This window comes from Theropithecus gelada, chromosome 7b (assembly GCF_003255815.1).
Source record: "Theropithecus gelada isolate Dixy chromosome 7b, Tgel_1.0, whole genome shotgun sequence".
NCBI lineage: Eukaryota > Metazoa > Chordata > Mammalia > Primates > Cercopithecidae > Theropithecus > Theropithecus gelada.
The window spans coordinates 3,470,721-3,478,997 of record NC_037675.1 but is presented as its reverse complement, the minus strand read 5'-3'; the positions used below and the strand labels follow the sequence as shown (position 1 = coordinate 3,478,997).

General features: G+C 42.1%; 1 pseudogene; it reads right to left on the bottom strand.

Annotated features, from left to right (window-relative positions):
- Positions 1-769: 769 nt before the first annotated feature.
- On the bottom strand, positions 770-1,355 carry LOC112628798 (annotated as a pseudogene).
- Between the last annotated feature and the right edge of the window lie 6,922 nt (positions 1,356-8,277).

Below are 8,277 nucleotides of genomic sequence, written 5' to 3'. Positions count from 1 at the left end.
TGAAGGAGGCAGGAACTGTATGCCACGTGGCTTGGAGTCATGCATCCTCACATGTCCGTTAGTGTGAAGAAGTGCACCAGTACCTCTCACACTTTCATATCAATGTGTCCTCATGGCAGAAGGCAGCTTTTCTGTTAAATCTGGGAATTTTTCAGAAAGAGGACAATCCAAGCCTGATTTCAGAGAGAAGTCTGGTATATGCTTAGAAACCTATGTGACTGTCATCCCTAAGGACATTAATGTTTGATCTGAAGAGAATCAAGGGAAACTGATGCTTCAGAAAGATGTCCCACATTCATCCTGTGGCACTCAAAGTACCCCAGGTTGAGATGATATGAGGAAGAGTCAAGCTATCTAGTTCAGCTTCCCAAGATCTATTCCACTGAAGATGAGCAAATCTCACTTCAGAGACCACTGACTGAAGGGCGGTCTGGTCCCAGAACCGTGGAGAACTCAGAAAAGAATGTTAAAGTCCCTCTGCAAAGTAGAAGCCTGGGAGAAAACCAAACCAAGCCCATTCTCCCATGGCCACCCAGAGATACTGTCAAGGTTTTGAGCACACAGGGGAAGTGCAGGCTTTTCCCACTGTCAATGTCTCTGTGAAGGGAGTAAGGCGGCCTGAAACCTCTTGTTCCTGGGTCCCATAGTCCCCATTCCCCTTCCAACTGGAAATTTGTGCTGTGACCAGAGGATCCGGAGATGGGGTGAGAAAACTTAGGGGACTGGGTTGTAAGATCAACGGCTGGTCTTGCAGCAGTAATGGCAGTTCCTAGGAGGACTGTGACATCACTACATTCCATTCCTCCCAGTGGAGGGGACCACATCAGCGTGATGCCCGAGTCACCACTCCATGATGGGGGAGGGAAACACAGGGTTCGGACCCAGGTCCTTGGAGACACCAGCCGAAGGAGCCCAGGGAGGTGGAGCTTGGGGCATCAGGAGGGGAGGGCAGAGTCCACAGTAGGGAGCCCCGGGAATCACCAGCCAAAAGTCACCCAAGGATGACTGGCAACGGGGGGGACTGGGGCTGGGGTACCCAGGTCCTGGGAGACGCAAGCCCAAAGAGCCCAGGAAGGTCAGGCTTGGGACAGCAGGAGGTGAGGGCCGAGTATGGAGCAGGGTGCCCCCGGTGTCACCCGCCCAAAGTCACCCTGGGGTAAAGATCGGCAAGGGCAGGGATTGGGCTGCTTGCTGAAGGGGTGGGGCTGACTGACAAGAATTTGGTGGCGGGGAGCCCAGAGTCACTGGTGTTGGGGGTCCCATTCCGGTATGCCTGAGGAATAGTATGGGCTCTGGCAATGGTCTTGTCATCGGAGAGGATCTGTGGTTTGGTTGGGGGCTATGACCTGGTGTGTTTTACCTTTTTCTTGGCTGTGGTGAATTTTCCCTGTCGTGTTTTTTCTGACATCATGGGGTGCGGAGGGAGGCGGGGTTGGGGTCACATCAGCGAAATCCCAGTGAGCACGGCTGAATGCTTCCAGTCACCTACCAGGCCGCTGTGCAACTGAGCCAGAGGAGGCGTAACCAGGGCCCCACTAGAACTCAGAAGAGGGGCATGGCCTTAATGCTGCAAGCCCATTGGTCAGTGAGAAAGATGAAAGGGAAAGGAAGCATGACCAGGCAGCAGGGTGTCCAGAGGGACCTGTGGCATCACAAAAAGGAAAGCTGCCCATTCAACCGCTCTCCCCGCTCTACTCAGAAGGAGGGGAGGGGCCGCCCACTCTGGGAGAGGCAAGGGTCTGGCTTTTGCTTTAAAAGCTTTCAAACTGTAAAAAATAAACTTAAAAATGCATACATGTGTATGCTTCATATATATGTGTGTCTGTGTGTGTGTATCTATGCGTTCCTCCAGAGCTGTCTTCATTATCCAGCTTCTATGCAAAGTCTATGATTTTGGACTATATTTTTCATCTTCAAATGGAGTACAAGAATTACCAGTATCACCTTAACTGAGATACAGATCCTATAAAAATGGAAAATTCATAGCATGCTTGATGATTAAGGAAGTAGACTATAGTATCCAACATTCCAATAAGACAAAATAATCACAATGATTTCTCTTTTTTGGAAGAACGTTTCTCTTATTCTACATTACGAAGAGTTCTTTTTTTTTTTTTTTTTTTTAATGATAAGCATGTCTAATATCTTTAAAAACACAAAGCTTTTTGGCCAGGTGCGGTGGTTCACGCCTGTAATGCCATCACTTTGGGAGGCCGAGGTGGGTGGATCGCCTGAGGTCAGGAGTTCAAGACCAACATGGCCAACATGATGAAACCCTGTCTGTACTAAAAATACAAAAACTAGCCAGGCCTGGTGGTGGGTGCCTGTAATCCCAGCTATTTGGTCGGCTGAGGCAGGAGAATTACCTGAACCCAGGAGACGGAGGTTGCAGTGAGCCAAGCTCACGCCCCTGCACTTCAGCCTGGGCAACAGAACAAGACTCCATCTCAAAAGAAATAAAATAAAATAAAACACAAAATAAGTAAGAACACAAAGCTTTCAATTTAATAAGCACTTAAAACTCTCTACTTGTTTAAGAGAAATACAAGTCCCAGTATTCTAGATCACCTGACCTCTCTAAGCCTTGCAAATGAAACTGAATTTCTCACTTGATACTTGGCTATGATTTGCAATCATGAAAACCGAGAATTATGTCACTGTGTACTGCTTGTTACCTGAATTCCACACTAGGCTGGGATCAAGGGTTGAATCTTTCATGATTTTCTCCATAACCTGTGTGCTTCTTATCCCAGACCAAACTAAGTTTTTTTCTAGAATTCTACAGTTTACAGTTAATAGACAAGAGTGGTTTTCAAAATGTAGTCTATGGACTAACAGCACCAGCAGCACCTGAGATCTTTTTATAAGTGCAAATTCTCAGGTCCCACCGTGGGCCTGGTGAATCGGAAACTCTGGAGTAGGGCTCAGCAGTCTGTGCTGCAGTAGTCCCTCCAGGTGTTCAAGAACCTCTGGCATATGGCAGGCAGAAAAATATGTTTCCTTCTGTAGGTCCCAGCCAGGGATACCATATGTTCTGCCTTGTTATACAACAATGACATGCAATTAAAAGACATAAATCTCCTTCCTACTCCCACCCTCCATCCAACGTGTTTTATTTTTATGAGTTCAATTAGAAAACAAGTGGCAATCAGAGATTTAGTCTAAAATATATATTTACAAGTGTCACTTCTCATCCAGCCTGATCTCATACAAAACCATTTACGTCCTCTTACACCTCAAGTTTGAAAAATGTATCCTCACAATGTGAGACTCAGACACACTAGCAGTTCTATCATAAAACACCAAGTAGATTGGAATGTCCAACCTTCCTAGAGGAGAAAAGTGGAATCGCTGGCTATATTTCCAAATTGCATTCAACAGGAAATTTGAGTTTTTTTCACCTTCATACTTCCAATTTAATAGAATTAAACCAGAATACGCCATTCTTTCAAAGCCTCTAGCCAGGCAAAGTTTTACTGTATTATTTCTTGCTTTCCATGGATATAAAGCAGATTCCTGGTAGGCACATTTTGTATACCTGCAAAGATGCAGGACTAAACAGTTCCATCTGTTCAACATTGAAACAAAAGTCCTGTAAACCTCGGATGGTGAGCGCAATACTTTAGCTTTAGCCCCAAAGCCTCAAATATGAAAAGATACCAAGAACGCCACTAGCAATCAAAACTAAACTCTCGACTAGGAGCAGTAGTTCATGCCTGTAATCCCAGCACTTTGGCAAACTAAGGTGGGAGGATTACTTGAAGTCAGGAGTTCAAGATTAACCTGGGCAGCATAGCGCATTCACGTCTCCACAAAAAATTTTAAAAATTAGCTGGGCCTGGCGGCACACAGCTGTAGTCCTAGCTACTTTGCAGGCTGAGGTGGGAAAATTGCTTGAGCGCAGGAGTTCGAGGCTGCAGTAGCTATGATTATGGCGCTGCACTCCAGCCTGGGTGACAGAGCGAAACTTAGATAATTACATTTTCTCCTGCTCCTGTTTACACTGAAATCCCTCAGTTAAAAGGCTTTCAAATTTGGCAGGATAAAAATTAAGTGAAAAGTGACTTTGGAGCTTGGCTAGTGAAAGAAAGAAAGAAATGAAAGATAGAAGAAAAGAAGGGAGGAAGGAAGGAAGGAGGAAGGGAGGGAGGGAGAGAGGGAACCAAGAAAGAAAAAGAAAGGAAAGGATGAAAGAGAGAGAGGGAAAGAAAGAAAGAGAGAAAGAGGAAAGAAAAGGAAAGAAAGAGAAAGAAAGAAAGAAAGAAAGAAAGAAAGAAAGAAAGAAAGAAAGANAGAAAGAGAAAGAAAGAAAGAAAGAAAGAAAGAAAGAAAGAAAGAAAGAAAGAAAGAAAGAAAGAAAGAGAGAGAGAAAGAAAGGAAGGAAGGAAGGGAGAGAAAGAGGGAAAAAGGGAGGAAAAAGCAAAGTAAGAATGGCAAGGAAGGAAGAGGGAGAAAGAAAGAATGCAGAAAGAAAGAAAGAAGGAAAAGAAAGGAGAGGAAAGGAAAGGGAAGGGAAATAAAGGAAGAAAAAATGAAATGACAAATTACTTAATGGGAGAAAGTTTTTGTAACCTCAATGACAGATAAAAGGTTTGTATCCTTAGTTTATAATGAAATCTTTAAAATTATTAAGAAAAGAAAAACAAATGAATTTCAACTAATAATGGGCAATGGAGAAACTGACACTTCTCACAAGAATAAAAATGGCCAATGGCATATAGAAAGATTCCAAAGCACTAGAAATCAAAAAATTGTCATGAAAACAGTGAGATTTTCTGTATAAAGGCAGGAAAGATGATAAATGGAAGGGGGAGGAACCTGGAGCTCTGTCCTTGTTAGTGGGAGTATAACCTGGGTCACTTTTCCTGGAGGATAATTTGAAAATTTCAATGAAAAACCCTAAAAATTATTTTCCTCCAGAAATTCTACTTCTGTGAATTCAGTCCAAAAATGCTTGCTTGAGTCCATTAAAATGTATATATAAGAAAATTCGACCAGGCGCGGTGGCTCAAGCCTGTAATCCTAGCACTTTGGGAGGCCGAGAGGGGCGGATCACAAGGTCAGGAGATCGAGACCATCCTGGCTAACACCGTGAAACCCCGTCTCTACTAAAAAATACAAAAAGCTAGCCGGGCGAGATGGCGGGCATCTGTAATCCCAGCTACTCGGGAGGCTGAGGCAGGAGAATGGCATAAACCTGAGAGGCGGAGCTTGCAGTGAGCTGAGATCCGGCCAGTGCACTCCAGCCTGGGCGACAGAGTGAGACTCCGTCTCAAAAAAAAAAAAAAAGAAAGAAAATTCACCTCTGGGGTGGCAATGGTTAACTTAATATACACCCAGCTATTAAAAATGATGATGCCAGGATATATTTACTGCCACAGAAATATACTCAAAATATACTAAGTGACAAAAGACTATATATTACGATTCTACTTTTTAAAAGGTTTATATGCATAAAAACATATAAAAAGCAACAAACCAGAACGCTTTGAGTGACAAATTAAAGATTTTTCCTAGTATTTGTCATCCAAATTATTACAAAAAGAATGATTTCCTTTATAATCAGGGAGAATTGTTATTTGCATGTATTTGTATTTAAATCTCTTTTCTTTTTCTTATTTTTTCTCCTGTATGTATCCCATGTAGGCTGGAATCCCTGCCTCTTGAGGTAAATCAGCCCATTGTTGGGAAGTGCACTACATAAAGCTGCCCCATCCTCCTTTACTTTAAGAGATCTGGAGACATTTTTGTTTCAAATTGTTTTATTGTTCTCAGGTTATTTTTTTTATGTATGAAATTGAGGAAAAGACAAAGGAAAGGCTGACTCCCTACCCTCCTGGGGCTACTCTTCCAATTTTTGCTGCTATTGTTATGTATTAATATTCACTGGGTACCAAAAACATGGGCAGCCCCTTAGATCCTTTGTTCTTATCTCTTTGTCATAATCCTACTTCATTCCTCATTCCTTCATTCACTTATTTTTAAAAGGGTCATGTGTACAAATACATAGTTCAGAAAATTTTAAATATATCTATAAAAGTATGTGGCAAAATCCCATTCACAGTCTTATTCTTCTTCCACAGCCAAACACTTTTAATTGGTTTCTTATATGTCATTTCAGAATTTATCTTTGCAAATGCACATTTATATTCTTATTCTACTCTTTTCTAGCAACACAGACAGTAGCATACAATACATACTATACCATTCTTTGTTCCTTTTTAAAAACACACACAATATATGTGTTCTTTTGCATGAGTACGTAGGTCTTTCTCATTCTTCTTTACAACTGCACAGTATTCATTGTTTGGATGTACCACAGTTTACTTAACCAGTTTCCTGTTGGTGGACACTGAAGTCATCCGTATCATACTATTACAAACAATGCCAAGCATAACCACCCACACACACCAAGTTCATTTCTGAATCTGCCTTTGATGAAGCCTCTATTTGAATCACCATAAGGTCATAGGGCTGAAAAGTTAGCCCCTTTTTTAGTTTTCACTATATACAGCAGTATGTAGCCAAAGACTCCCTTGGGCAAAGCAAATGTGCTCTTTGGGGATTTACTTCATAACAATAAATGGATAAACAGCACACCAAGGAGAAACATTTCTATTTAACCATGCACGTGTATGTATATAATACATACTTATGCATAGAAAGCGTACAATAAATCCGTCAAAGCATTAAGCATTGTCTCAGTATGGTGGATCTATGGAGTGCTTCGTAGACAGCCTTCCTTGCCTATCAATCTTTCTAGTTTCAAAACAGTGAATATGTACTATTTTTGCAATATAAAATTTCAAAAAATGTTAAATTAAGCCGGATACATTCCTTCAGTCTGTCCGATATTTGTATGGTGCTCCAGAGTGCTCAAATATCACTTCATTTAAAAAAATTTATTTTTTTTTTTTCAAGTAGAGAGACAGGCAGGGTCTTCCTCTGTTGACCAGGCTGGCCTTGACCTCCTAGATCCTCCTGGATCCTCCCACTTCCACCTCCTAAAGTGCCAGTATTACAAGTGGGAGCCATCACACTCGGCTGGCTTCATTTGAGAAATCTTTCCCCAGCACTCCATATATTACGAATAATTCCTTTCTTCTTGTTTAGATAGCATCTTAGTCATATCTCTGTTACCTCACTTGTCACATGATAATCAGTTGCTCACCCATCCATCTCCCTTGATTGCTCATGAGCTCCTCGAGAAGAGTCTGATTTTCAGCACCTTGAAAAGTGTGCAACACGTACATGCTTCATACACAGAGAAGGAAATATCACTACAGTGTAATTATTTCCAGAATTCAATGCCCATATTTGTAAATTGTTCCAGATAATCTGCCAACAACCTGAGAATGTTATGTTTTTTCCCTAAAACTTCCATCTATTACTGAGTGTCTACAGTCATAGTTAACTCAATTGCAATGTGACCTCTGGTCAAGCCCATTCATAGCTTTTATTTTAGGTGATATTTTTTGTTTGTTTGTTTGTTTGTTTTGAGATGGAGTCTTGCTCTGTTGCCCAGGTTGGAGTTCAGTGGCATGATCTCGGCTCACTGCAAGCTCCGCCTCCCAGGTTTATGCCATTCTTCTGCCTCAGCCTCTCCAGTAGCTGGGACTACAGGCATCCACCACCACAGTCAGCTAATTTTTTTTTTTTTTTTTTTTTTTTGGTATTTTTAGTAGAGACAGGGTTTCACCATGTTAGCCGGGATGGTCTTGATCTCCTGACCTCATGATCTGCCTGCCTCAGCCTGCCAAAGTGCTGGAATTACAGGCATGAGCCACCACTCTCGGTCTATTTTAGATGATTTTTAATTTTAATTTTTGATTTTGAAAGTTTCCTTTTTGTTTTTTAATCTAGCAGTGTTTGGTAAACTTCAACATTTCTATATCCCTGTGTCTTTGCACCTACTGGTCTCTGCTTGGAATAATATCTCAAGGTTTTATTCACTTGGAAAAATTTCTACTCACCCTTAAAGAATCACCTTAAATAGGCTGGGCGTGGTGGCTCATGCCTGTAATCCCAGCACTTTGGGAGGCCAAGGCGGGCACAACACTGAGGTCAATAGTTTGAGACTAGCCTGGCCAACATGGCGAAACCTTGTCTTTACTAAAAATACAAAAAATAGCTGGGCATGGTGGCTGATGCCTGTAATCCCAGATACTCAGTAGACAGGCAGAAGAATCGCTTGAACCTCAGAGGCAGAGGTTGCAGGGAGCTGAGATCACACCATTGCACTCCATCTTGGGTGACAGAGTGAGACTTCATCTCAAA